Genomic DNA, 14,821 nt, shown 5'->3' with positions numbered 1-14,821 from the left:
AGAACTGTTTTTATCTCACTGTGATCAGACTCACAAACAGGCTTCTTGCATGTTGAAATAGACTCTTGACCTTGCAATTCAGCTCGTTATGATCTTGCACATTATTGTTTACCTGCACTGAACTTTCTCTCTACCTTTTTCACTTTACTCTGCATTGTTATTGTTTTACCTTGTTTTACCTCAATGCACTGTGTAATCATTTGAGCAGTATGACATTATGCAAGACAAGCTTTTCTCTCAATGTTGTTACATGTGACAATAATAAGCCAAACCAAACATGGGACACCACCTTCTGCAGCAATATATTCCAAAGCATATTACAGACTGTGAACTGTAGTCAGCATCGTAAGAGATATGGAAATATGACAGCCAGTTGATATACAGCAAGAGCTCACAAACAGCATTGACATATGATAACTGTTGACTTAATTCAAAAGTTCAAAGTAAATTTATTATCAAAGTATGTATATGTCACCATATACTACCCTGAGGTAATTTCTTGTAGGCATTCACAGTAGAAGCATCTACAAAGAAGGCATGACAGCAGCTATATTTCATTGGGAGTTGAGGAGATTCAGAATGTCACCAAATACATTTGCAAATTTCTACAGTTCTACCATGATGAGCATTCTAACTGGCTGCATTGCCTTCTGGTATGGCTGGGGGGGTGGGGCTGCTACGACACAGGATCAAAGTAAGCTGCAGAGAGTTGTAAACTTAGTCAGCTCCATCATGGGCACCAGCCTCTGTAGCATCCAGGACATCTCCAAGGAGTGATTCCTCAAAATTGGCGTCCATCATTAAGGATTCCCATCTTCCAGGTCATGCCCTCTTCTCATTGCTACCATCAGGAAGAGATACAGGAGTCTGAAGGAACACACTCAACAATTCAGGGACAGCATTTTTCCCTCTGCCATCTGATTTATGAATGGGCATTAAACCCATGAACACTACCTCACTGCTTTAAATTCTATTTTTGAACTATTTTCATATATACTTACTGTAATTTATACATATACTTATCATGTATTGCACTGTCCTGGACCCATCAGACAAATATAATTGCGAAGAAAACACAGCAGCACCTCTGCTTCCCCAGGAGTCTGCGGAGGTTCGACACGTCATCAAAAACCTTGGCAAACTTATGTAGATGTCTGATGGAAAGTGTGCTGACTGGCTGTTTTATGGCCTGGTATGAGAACACCAACGCCTTTGAGCAGAAAATCCTGCAAAAGGTAGTGGATTCGGCCTAGTACATCATAGGTAAATCCCTCCCAACCATTGAGCACATCTACATGAAACAATGCTGTGTAAAGCAGCATCCGTCATCAAGGATCCTCACCACCCAGGCCATGAGCTTTTCTCAGTGCTGCCATCAGATAGAAGGTCCACGAGCCTCAGGACTCACACCACCAGGTACAAGGACAGCTACTACCCCTCAACCATCAGGCTCTTGAACAAAAGGGGATAACTACAGTCATTTGAGGACTCTGCTAGATTGTTATTTCATACCTGTTGTTTATTGCTATTTACTTATATCTGCATTTGCTCAGTTTACAGTTACTGTTCTGTAGATTTGCTGAGTATGCCCACAGGAACAAGAATCTCAGGGTTGTAGGTGGTGACGTGTATGTGCTCTGATAATGAATCTTACTTTGAACTTTACTGCTGCCGCAAAGTTAACAGATTTCACGACAAATGCTGGTGATATTAAAGCTTATTCTGATTCTGATACAAAGAAACACAATAGAATCGATGAAAAGCTACTCACAAACAAAGGCAGACAACCAGTGTGCAAGAGCAGACAAGCTGTGCAAATGCAAAATTAAAACAAATAAAAATAATAATAAATAAATAAATAAGAAATAATATTGTGCACAAGAGTAGTAGAGTCCTTGAAAATAGGTTGTGGAAGCAGTTCAATGCTAAGGTGAGTGAAGTTATCCACGCTGGTTCAGGAGCCTGATGGTTGAAGGTTAATAGCTGTCCCTGAACGTAGTGGTGCGGGACCGAAGGCTCCCATACCTCCTTCCTGATGGCAGCAGCGAGAAGAGAACATGCTTTTGGCCCTCTGATCAGCTGCCTCAGTACAGACAATGAGGTCTTGTTTTAGTGAGGTAATTGAAGGCATCAGGAGAACTTTGTCCAAAAGTGCCTTGAATTCTTTTCATCCAGAGCAGACTAAAGAGTAGTGCAATGCCTCAGCTGAATGAAAGCAGCTCCAACAACTCAGCTCCTTAACTGTCACCCTCCATTACAGAGCTGGACTTGGGTATGAGATTACTAGCGCAGATCCGTAGCTGATGCTAATTGGTCTATTGATCAGTTGCCTCAGTCCAGACACAAAGAGGTTTTGTTTCAACAATCAATGTTTTAATATGTCAGGAAAAATTAATAAAGTGTCAATTTCAAAAGCCTATAAAATCTAGAATTGTTTAAGTTGCATCCTTATTTCATGAAGTGTTCCTAATATTACAGGGCATATAATATCAGGGAAACCTAATCAATCCCCCAAGGAAAAATATTAGTCAAAATAGGAAAAAGCTTGCGGAAATTTAATGCACCGCAAACTAAGCATAATGAAATAATAAATACAAGCAGTGCTTGCAAAGCACGGGGATCTCAAAAGGGGGAATGAGCAAGAGCCCAACAGAGAATCTTTGGCATGAAATGCTAGCACTGTTTCATTTTCTGCCGATGCTGTTTCCAGGTTTTTCCAATTCTTTTTTTTTTGCATTTTTACGTTTTGTGCAATATGCATAACACTTTAATCAAAAAGTTAAGTGAATTACCTTTATTAACCATAGTTCCTTGTTGTGGTTTCAATATAATCAATTATTTCTGCTCAGGGCCAGTTCGCAGCTGAAAACCTGAATCTAAAAACTGAATAATATCTTGGATTTACAGTTATTTATTTATTTACTTTTGGGCTACAGCATGGCATAAGCCCTTCTGACCCTTTGAGCCACGCCACCCAATCGCGGGACAATCTACGATGACCAATTAACCTACCAACCAGTAGGTCTTTGGACTGTGGGAGGACACTGGAGCATCCAGAGGAAACCCATGCGGTCATGGGCAGAAGGTAATAAACTCCTTACAGGTAGAGGCAGAAATTGAACTGGGATCGCTGGTACTGTAAAGCATTGTGCTAACCACCATGCTGTTATCATGAAGTTTTACCTGTGTGTGAGCATATTAGTATAAATGTTGAACAGGATGTCAGCATTGTCTAAAACGTAGGCAGAGTGGAAGTGCCATTGACATTTTACTGGGTATTGGGAAAGTGTATCTCAACTGATGTTTGCCACATTACGTGCGCATGTGTGGAACATAAAATGCAAGCCCAGTTAGCAGTCAATCTGCATTAAATCTAGCAGCCACACTGGAAAAAAACAAAATGTAATGATATAATCAACCACAGACACGAGAGAATCCGCAGATGCTGGAAATCCAGAGCAACACACACAAAATGCCGGAGGAACTCAGCAGGTCAGGCAGCAACTATGGAAATGTATAAATAGCTGACATTTCAGGCCGAGACCCTTCATCAGAACTGAGAAGGAAAGGGAAGATGTCAGAATAAAAAGGTGGTGGGGAGGGAAAACTGGCTAGCTGGAAGGAAAGGTCAAAGGCTGGAGAAGAAAGAATCTGATAGGAGAGGAGAGTGAACAATAGGTAGGGTTGCCGTATTAGCCAGGACATCCCGTATATTGGGCTAAATTGGTTTGTCCCATACGGAACCGCCCTTGCCCCGTATTCCCCCCGCTAAGGTAGAGCGTTCCTATGAAACCGTTCGTAAGCCAAAATGGCATAAAGTGAAGAAGCAATTACCATTAATTTATACGGGAAAACATTTTGAGCATTCACAGCCCCAAAAAATAAGCTACCAAATCATACCAAATAGCACATAAATCCTAAAATAACACTAACATATAGTAAAAGCAGGAATGATATGATAAATACATAGCCGATATAAAGTAGAAATAATGTATGTACGGAGTAGTTTCACTTAACAGAAACGGGAAGATTAAACCAAAACTGATATGTAGAAAAAAATTAGCATGTACACGCATGCGCACGTCACGTATGTGAATGAAACGTATGCAAACGACACACATGCGCACATCACGTATGCGAACAACAAGCATGTGCGCGCACATACGTGCCCCCGCAAGGCTTCATGGTCATGGTAGTCTTTGTCAGGGTAAACACAAGTGTCCCGTATTTGACTGCTACTCTCGTCCCTTATTTGGGAGTGAGAAAGTTGGCAACCCTAACTATAGGAGAAAGGGAAGGAGGAGGGAAGTAATAAGCAGGTGAGAAAAGGTAAAAGGTCAGAGTGAGGAATAGAGACTCAAGGTACATTTATTATCAAAGAATGTATAAATTTTATAATCTTGAGTTTTGTTTGCTTACTGGCACTCGCAAGCCAGGGAACCTGGAAGAACCCAATTAAAAAGAAAATAAGACCAACCTCCAGTGCCCACAGAGAAAGAGAAAAGAAAACAAAACAAATCATATAAACAACAGAAGTGAGCAGCAACAACAGTATTCTGAACCAAACTGAGTCCTTAGATCCAAATCCCCGGAGAAGGCCGAAAGCCTCGGTATTCAGTTCATCACATTCAGTTCACTGCAAAGACACAAAGCACAGCCGCCAGGAGCAGTCTCACAGCTTTAGTGTCGCGGAGGGAGGAGCCTCTTGTCTGTTTGGGCTGGCACTTAAATTGGCTGAACCTCTCACTAGGACTCGGTCCCCCGCCCACAACAAATTGTTCCAGGCCTAGATTTCGCTGACGGAGAAGCCGTTCTCGACCTCCCCAAGTCAGCTCGGGACCTAGAGCGATTCAAACTCGCCCGACTCTAGACACCCTGCCTTCCCGGTCTTTCAGGGCCGGTGTTTAGATTGTCCAAACAACATATTGTACCTCGCATTAGCACCTGGGCCTCATCGTGGCAAATCGCTCCAAGCCTCGTACACACCGCCCAGTGATTCGCTTCGGACATGGATTTCGCTGCCGACAACGCCATTCTCAACCTCTCCCAATCGGCTCGGTGCTTAGAGGTTGGAGGAAGGAGGCGCTGGAGCTTGTTCACTCGAAGGAGACAATCAGCGTTGTTTCCACATCACTGGTACCTCTTGGCTTTCAGATTGCTGCCTCAAGCACGTTTGAATATAAGTTATACCATCTGTCATATGTATACAGTACTGTTCAAACAGTTTAGGCACATGTAAAAACAACTGCAAAGTGAAGATGTATTCAATAATAATAAAATGAAAAGTTTCTACATCTCAAAAAATTTACTATAAGGAACCGTAAAGTAACAATCTAAATCAAATCAGTATGTAGTGTGACCAACCTTTACCTTTAAAACTGCATCACCAACAGAATCAACAAACTCATTCGTAAGGCCAGTGATGTTGTGGGGATGGAACTGGACTCTCTGACGGTGGTGTCTGAAAAGAGGATGCTGTCTAAGTTGCATGCCATTTTGGACAATGTCTCCCATCCACTACATAATGGACTGGGTGGGCACAGGAGTACATTCAGCCAGAGACTCGTTCCCCCGAGATGCAACACAGAGCGTCAAAGGAAGTCATTCCTGCCTGTGGCCATCAAACTTTACAACTCCTCCCTTGGAGATTCAGACACCCTGAGCCAATAGGCTGGTCCTGGACTTATTTCCTGGCATTTACATATTACTATTCAATTATTTATGGTTTTATATTGCTTTATTTATACTCTATTCTTGGTTGGTGCAACTGTAACGAAAACCAATTTCCCTCAGGATCAATAAAGTATGACTATGACTATGACTAGTTACACTATCCTGCAGTTTTATAAGAAAATCAGCTGGTAGATTGTTCCAAGCATCTTGGAGAACTTGCCACAGTTCTTCTGCAGACTTTGGCTGTCTCGCTTGCTTCTGTCTCTCCAGGTAATCCCAGACAGCCCCAATGATGTTGAGATCAAGCATTTTTGGAGGCCATTCCACCTGAAACTATATAAAAAAATCTATGGTGCCTAAAACTTTTGCACAGTGCTGTGTGTATAGGCCATTCTTGTCCACCCAGAAATATGCATAATGCAAAGATCAACGTGCAGTGCTAACCCAGCAGTGTCGTACTGAGATGCAGTTAACTTCATCCATTAAGGGTCAAACATTCCGCAGTGAGAGCCAGCTCCTCTTGTGCAATTCCAGTTACATGTAGATTTGTTGCTTAATAACTCTAACGAAAACAGTGCATTACTTTGCTTCTATTTTTCCTAAGAGGTCATAAAGTCTGCAGGGTTATGGTGTGCCTGCAACTCAATCAGCTTTAAAGATTTTCCACTAAGTAAATTTTTTAAAGATTAGATTGATTTGCCACATGGAGATCAAAACACCACAACATGCATTACTGTGCAAAAGTCTTAGGCACATATATATAGCTAGGGTGCCAAAGACTTCTGTACAGCACTGTATGGTGAAATGCATCGTTTTGTCTCAAATCAAATCAGCAAGTGTGGGCAGCCCGCGAGTGGTGCCATGCTTCTGGCACCAACATAGCATGTCCGCAACTTACTAACCCTAACCGCACGTCGATGGAATGTGGGAGGAAACCGGAGCACCCGGAGGAAACTCACATAGTCATGGGAGGACATACAAACTCCTTACAGACGGTTACGGGAATTAAACCCCAATCGGAGATCACAGGCACAACAATTGCATTAATCGCCACCCAATGCCTGTTTCGAAAGCCAGTTGTGCCTTTTGTCATATGAATACTATACACCAGATGTACGCACAGTGGGCAGATCCTGACATGGTCCTCTCAGAATACAGCTTGGCAAGAGGATGAGGAAAGAGCATTTACAGAGGAATACCTGCAGGAATGTAGGAAAAGGAGGAAGATTTTTGTTAAGTACTCAGCCTTTCTCTGGAGTAATTCTTCATGTGAGTGATGATCAGCATCTAGGATACCTATATATCACCAGAGATAGCTTCATAAATATTCTAAATGTTCCCGTCTCAATGACAGTTGTGGGGCAGTGCAGGAGATGATATGAGGTACTAGTGTGTTAAAGCCACGCACTAAAGCCCCTGTGGTCATGAACCTTCTCAGACCAGGTTTACTTATTTATTTATTGGTTATCTGTTCGTTTATTTAATGAGACTCAGCACGGAATAGGTCCTGCAAGCCGTGCTGCCCAGAAATCCCCCGATTTAACCCTAACCTAATCAAAGGACAATTTACAATGACTAATTAACCTCCCAATCGGTACGTCTTTGGACTGTGTGAGGAAAGCGGAGCATCTAGAGGAAATCCACACAATCATGGAGAGAGCGTACAAACTCCTTACTGACAGCGCCAGGAATTGAACCCAGGTCGCCTGCACTGTAAAGCCCTGTGCTAACCACTACGCTACCGTGCCCAATGGAAGCTTAAGCTGTCAGCAACACTTCACAATTTTCTATCATCAGTTTTGTAAGAGAGTTCAAGGAAGCACTTTGTTCCAAGAAAGTTGTACAGATCCTGCTCTCTGCTACAGAGGGTTCAGCTTAGTCGGGTCCACTGGCTCTCCAGTGGTGAAGAGGCCCATCAACAGAACCCATGCCAGATAGCAACTGGGTGCAGCCAGAAATACAGGAGCCCGAGATCCCCCGTGCTGGACAACATCTGAACTAAAATTGCAATCATCACAACAATTACTTTCAAATTCTGCTGCAACTCAATACACCGCTCCTTAAAGAGGTGCAAACCAGCGTTACCTACTGCAAGCTTGCTGGAACTGTTACCAATCACTCGTAAAGTTGGGCTCCCTCCTGATGCATCAAGACATTTAGCTGTGCAGCTCGCACTGCATTTGGACACTATAAACGTCAAGAAGAACACGGTGCACAAATTTGGTGCATGGTTTGAATCGAGTTGCATCGTTGGTAACTAATTGCTCCCATCATCTCAGCATCAATTTTTGATTTATTTATCTTTAAAATTTATCGAGAGATAGAGCATGGAGCCCTCCAAGCAGACCACAGCCTTGTTGTGGTTTGGAGGTTTGCTTTTCTCTATGACCTAGAGAGCTATGTTGGCTGCTTTCTCTCTTGATAGGATCACCCCTGCCAGCCAGGGCAAAGGGTAGAGGTCAAAGTAAGAGTGGTAGCCAGTCCTCTGGGTTTGGGGTTTCAGCTCCTGACCAGTCGAAAAAATTGTCACAGAAACAGCAATGAAGAAAAGCTTTACTGCTGCCCTAAACGCCAGTGGTGGAACAGGCAGTCATTTTTTTTTAAAGCATGGAATAAGTCCATCTGGGCCTTTGAGCTGCGCAGTCCAGCAGTCTCCAATTTACGCCTAACCTAATCACGGGACAATTTACAATGAACAATTAACCACCTAGTACATCTTTGGACTGTGGGTGGAAACCTGAGGCTCCACGTTCCTCAACGGGTTGGTGGAGACCACATTCTAAGGTAAAATACACATCTTCTTTTACTCAGTCCCAAGTATGTAAATAAATAGCTTAATGTAGGTTCGGGAAAAGCAGTGTGAGTTTAAAAGGCTTCAGTTTCTTAATAGCTAATTGACTTTTATGAGTGGGCATATACGCTGGTAGCCAAGAAATATGTAATCCATGGTTCAGACACCGAAATTGTCGTTGAAGTAAAGTATAGGCAGAAGAAGCCTGTTCATGGACATGTGACTGCAAAGGGTGGTGCTTTCAGAACTTGATTGATAGCTACCACAGGGCAGAATGGCTGGACCGTAGCGGGAAACCCTGCTAAGGGTCCAGGGCAATTTCTCCACAAAGGAGCAGAGAAGACCTGCCAGAGTTAGAGGAAGGAAAGCTCAAGTTGGATTAGCTGTGATGTTCGTATGGTACATGTTCTCATGACAGGTTCCATCTGGCTGACCGCTGACATTGAGGCAGTGGCATAAATGTCAATACTAACTGCTACCTGGACCTATGGCAGGGAGGTTACTAGGAAGCAGACTGGTATCCTGTGACTATTTTTGATCTTTCCCTTTCATGAAAGATAAGTAGGAAATATTCTGGGTAGGATCCCCATTCTCTCAATATTGTAGGATCCCCATTCTCTCAATATGGCAGTGGCAGGAAGCTTAATAGAAATTACTTCATCAAGGCAAAACAAAAAAGTGATGCTAATGTTCTAAGCTCAAAGTTCAAAGTAAATTTATTATTAAAGTAAATATATGGCACCATGTACAAAACCAAAATTCATTTTTTTGCTGGCATTTACAGTAAGCACGATAAACACAATAGAATCAATGGGAGACCACAACTAACAGGACCGACAAACAACCAATGTACAAAAGACAACAATCTGGGAAAATGTAAAAAGAAAAAAGAAAAATAATAAGTAATTCAAGCAATATTCTTTTTTTTCAGATACATAAAGTATAAAAGAGAGGTGAATGTGAATTATAAAACCATTGGAAAATGATGCTGGACTGGTAGTAATAGGAGATAAGGAAATAACGGATGAATTGAGTGAGTATTTTGCATCAGTCTTCACTGTGTTAGAGAGTACCAGTATGGTGGAAGTTCTAGGTGTTAGAGGTCATGAAGTGTGTGAAGTTACTATTACTAAGGAGAAGGTTCTTGGGAAACTAAAAGGCCTGCAAGTAGATAAGTCACCTGGACCAAATGGTGTACACCTCAGCGTTCTGAAAGAGGTAGCTAAAGAGATTATGGAGGCATTAGTTATGATCCTTCAAGAATCACTAGATTCTGGAATGGTTCCAGAAGACTGAAAAATTGTAAATGTCACTATACTCTTCAAAAAAGGAGAGAAGTGGAAGAAAGAAAGCTATAGGCCAGTCAGCCAGACCTCAGTGATTGGGAAGATGTTGGAGTCGATTATTAAGGATGCGGTCTGGGGGTACTTGGAGTCACATGATAAAATAGACCATAGTCTGCATGGTTTCCTCAAGGGAAAATCTTGTCTGACAAATCTGTTGGAATTCTTTGAAGAAATAACAAGTAGGATAGACAAAAGAGAATCACTTGATGCTGTGCACTCGGAGTTTCAGAAAGCCTTTGATAAGATGCCACACATGGGGCTGCTTAACAAACTACAAGCCCATGGTATTACAGGAAAGAATCCAGCATGCATAAAGTAGCAGCAGATTGGCAGAAGGCAAAGAGTGGGAATAAAGAGAGCCTTTTCTGGTTGGCTGCCGATTGCTCGTAGTGTTCCACAGTAATTCCACAGTGTTGGGACCAATTATTTTTACCTTATATGTCAATGATTTGGATGATGGATTTGAAGATCTTTTTGCACAGTTTGCAGACAATATGAAGATAGGTGGAGGGGCAGATAGTTTTGAAGAAGTAGAGAGGCTGCAGAAGGACAGATTAGTAGAATGGGCAAAGAAATGGCAGATGGAATACAGTGTCAGGAAGCGTATGGTCACGCACTTTGGTAGAAGAAATGAAAGGGTTGACTATTTTCTAAATGGAGAGAAAATGTGAAAATCAGAGGTGCAAAGGGGCTTTGGTATCCTTGCACAGGATTCCCTGAAGGATAATTTGCTGGTTGAGTCTGTGATGAGAAAGGCAAATGCAATTTCAGCACTCATTTCAAGAGGACTAGAATATAAAAGCATGGATATAATGTTGAGACTTTACAAAGCACTGGTGAGGCCTCACTTGGAGTATTGCGAGCAGTTTTGGGCCCCATCTTAAAAATGATGGGCTGGAACTGGAGAGGGTTCAAAAGAGGCTCACGAAAATGATTCCAGGATTGAATGGCTTGGCATATAAAGAGCGTTTCATGGCTCTGGGCCTGTATTCACCAAAATTCAGAGAACGAAGGGTGACCTTATTGAAACCTATTGAATGGTGAAAGGCCTTGATAGACTAGATGCAGAGAGAATGTTTCCTATGGTGGGAGAGCCTAAGACCGGATGACACAGCTTCAGAATAGAGAAGTGTCCTTTTAGAATGGGGATGAGGAAGAATTTCTTTAGCCAGAGAGTGGAGAGTCTGTTGAATTCTTTGCCACGGGCAGTTGTGGAGGCTATCTTTATGGATATTTATTTGGACAAGGCATGAAGGGGTACGTGGAGAAGGTAGGAGTTTGGAGCTGAGAGGGGGAATGGAGCTCCAGAGAGCATGGCCTGAGAGTGGAGGGACATCCATTTCACACAAAGAAATGGAGAGATTTCTTTAGCCAAAGGGTGGTGAATCTGTGGAATTCATTGCCACAGATGGCTGTGGAGGCCAAGTCACTGAGTATATTTAAAACGATGGTTGATTAGTCAGAGGATCAAAAGTTACAGGGGAAAGGGGTTGAAAGGGCTAATAAATCAGCTATGATGGAAAGGCGGAGCAGACTCAATGGGCTGAATGGCCTAATTCTGCTCCTATGCCTTGTGACCTTATGGTATTCCAGTGCAGAATAAGCACAAGCAAGCTGCCCATGATATTTGATGACTCCGTGCCCGGCTTACAGCTGTGAACTGAGCACAAACTCAAGCAACTTGTAGATCAGTGCATTCAAATCCTATCTGTTCTTTTTCTTCCCCCAATTTCCTTTCATTTGTATGCACGGTCACGGCTGCTTTCAATGGATTTATGAAATAAATCCGTGAACTACAAAGTTTTGCTTTGGCAGTAATCTCATGAATATCATCAACAGTCCCACTCAATTTGTCTTTGTTTAAAAGTCCACATTCACCCCACCCACACACAAATTAATACTGATATTATTTGGATTACTCTGCCAAGTCTCAACCATCCTGATTGCATTATAACCGCTGCAATGGGCCAAGTGAGACATGGGCGGAGATTTGTCATTTAACTTTAACTCTTTGAAAACTAATCATTTGTCCACCAAAATTACTTGATCCTAATTTTTTTTTTGCTAATTCTTAAATTAAATTTCAGGATTGAAATGCGACTTCCTCCACCTGGCTATTCAAGCTTGACCTTTGCCATTAGCTCTATGACCTTTACTATTTGATTCTCCTAATTGTTTCCTTATTCGACTCCATTCTTCTTTCTCTCGATCTGAAATCCCTTGGCAGATTTTTTTTACTTCAAAAGCACTATATAAATTCAAGCTGTTTTTGCTGCCTCATGGAATTCATTCACAATGCACACTATTTAATTACGTACAGCAAGATGGGACCTCAGCGCAGCTACAGTGAAGCACAAGGCAATGTGTATCTGTGCTGATGGGAACTACTTTGGAAAGGAGTGGACATGGTTCTGCATCTGCAGTTGGGAAAACTGTGCACCATTCAATTGATGGAACAATACATACTGTTAAATAAGGGGTTCCCAACCTTTTTTACACCATGGACCAATACCATCAAGCAAGGGGTTCATGGACCCCAGACTGGGAAATCCCCGCTTTAAATGAACCTATAAACAAATTTATAAAGAGTGTATAAATTTGTGTATAAAACAGTGTATAAAAGAGTGTATAAAATGAAAACCAATTTCCCCCGGGATCAATCAGGTATGACTGTGACTATGACTATGTATATTAAGGAAATTGGCCAACCAATCCATGCCACATTTCACATTCTATGTAAGCCTAAAATTTTCCTTTTTCATCACCCCCAACAATTCTTCTGTCTCAGTTTTCACTGAGTGTCTCCTTCTGAATTTATGGTCCACAGCTTAACCACTTCCCCAGTAAGTAGTTCTACTTTCTATTTATTCTCCAGCTAAAGCGGTTTCTCCTCAAATCCCTATTGGATTTATTAATGACTACTGTACACTGGGCTGGCTGGTGGTGTAGTGGCATCAGCACTGGACTTTGAGGAGGATGGTCTTGAGTTCGAATCCGGCCAGGTCCCAACCTGGGCAGCAGCATTAGAAAGGCCTGGCAATCTACTTCCATATCTTGACATGAAATCCCTATGGACAACCGTCCATAGGCACTCAGCAACAACAATTGTACACTTATTCTCCTAGGATAAAGACATTCAACATCATAGCATATACGCCTCGGGACTATAACAGTTAATACGACGCTACTACAGCTTGGGGTGTTCCAGAGTTTAGAGTTTAATTCCGGCACTGTTCTGTAAGGAGTCTCTGAACATCCTCCCCGTGGAATCCATGGATTATCCCCGTGTTCCCGTTTCTTCCCACAGGGTTAATTGTAAACTGTCTCGTGTTTAGGTTAGGATTAAATAAGTGCTGTGGGGTTGGTGGGGCGGCAAGACTCAAAAGGGCTAAAAGGGCCAATTCTTCGCTGTATCTCTGAATAAACAAACATTGGTCTGTTTTCCAGAAAGCTGAGACCTAGCCAGAGTTGTATCAGATATCGGTAGATATTCCAGAATGGATAGGTAAGTATTTTTGCATCATTTTCAGTATTTCTAATATCTTCATTATACACACTGTGCTCAGTACGCTAGGATGGTCAGACTCAGAGTTTCCCCACCTGGAGTCCATGGGCCTCTCGGTTAATGGTAAGAGTCCATGATATAATCTAACTGAAGTTCTATTGTTGAGTGTAATTACTCTCTGCATCAAGAAATGAATTCCGTTTCTCAGCTTGCTTCTTTTTCTAATGTTATTAATTTGTGTCACCACTTTTCTGATTTGGCTAGTTTATATTTCCAGTTTCTTTATCCTGAATTTAGAAACATAGAATCACAGAAATCCTACAGCACAATACAGGCCCTTCGGCCCACAATGCTGTGCCGTACATGTACTTACTTTAGATACCTAGGGTTATCCATAGCCCTCTATTTTTCTAAGCTCCATGTACCTATCCAGAAGCCCCTTAAAATACCCCGTCGTATCCACCTCCACCACCATTGCCAGCAACCCATTCCATGCACTCACCACTCTCTGCGTAAAAAACTTACCCCTAACATCTCCTCTGTACCTACTCCCAAGCATCTTAAAACTGTGCCCTCTCATGTTAGCCATTTCAGCCCTGGGAAAAAGCCTCTGACTATCCACACAATCAATGCCTCTCATCATCTTATACACCTCTATCAGGTCACCTCTCATCCTCTGTCGCTCCAGGAAGAAAAGGACAAGTTCACTCAACCTGTTCTCATAAACCATGCTCGCCAATCCAGGCAACATCCTTGTAAATCTCCTCTGCAGCCTTTCTATCATTTCCACATCCTTCCTGTAGTGAGGTGACATTTGCAGCTTCTTTATCGTCCTGGCAAATGAAACCTGGGGTCAACTGGGCACAAGAAATAGGAGCAGGAGTCAGCCATCTGGCAGGTCGACCCTACTCTGCCACCCAATGAAATCATGTCTGATCTGGCCGTGGACTCAGCTTTTTCCTACCTTTTCCCCATAACCCTTAATTCCGTTGCTATGCAAAAATCTATCTAGTAAGGGAGAAAGAGATGTCTCTGTTACACAGCAAGAGGGGAGACATAACAAACAACTCGCTGGTTTACGACGTTAAAAGTCCATTGCATTGCTTTTTCAAGCTCTGTGCCCAAATATCTCGGGTCTCTGGGCTCACAGCCTTAGTCTTCCATCTCCCATGACACACCGGTCTTCTGCTCAGACACCAACCTCCGATCACCCCATCTCCAGAGCCACGAGCATTTACAACCTTGCCAACTACAGGAACAGATCTACCAACATAGGAGACGATCTGCCTCCCTGATGTGGTGCCACGGCAGCCCCTACCTTCACTTGAGAGGCGAACATCATGCTTACAGCGAACATTCGAATTTGAACAAGCCAATGTGGTCTCACCATCAAAACTTAAGGTAGACTTATTATCAAAGTACATAAAAGTACATTATCAGAGTACATTGGGGGACTGCTTGGTTGAGCACCTCCACTCCATCTGCTGCAAGTGAAACTTCCTGGTG

The sequence above is a fragment of the Mobula hypostoma genome, chromosome 19 (genome assembly GCF_963921235.1).
Source record: "Mobula hypostoma chromosome 19, sMobHyp1.1, whole genome shotgun sequence".
NCBI lineage: Eukaryota > Metazoa > Chordata > Chondrichthyes > Myliobatiformes > Myliobatidae > Mobula > Mobula hypostoma.
Note: the sequence above shows the minus strand (reverse complement) of the source record.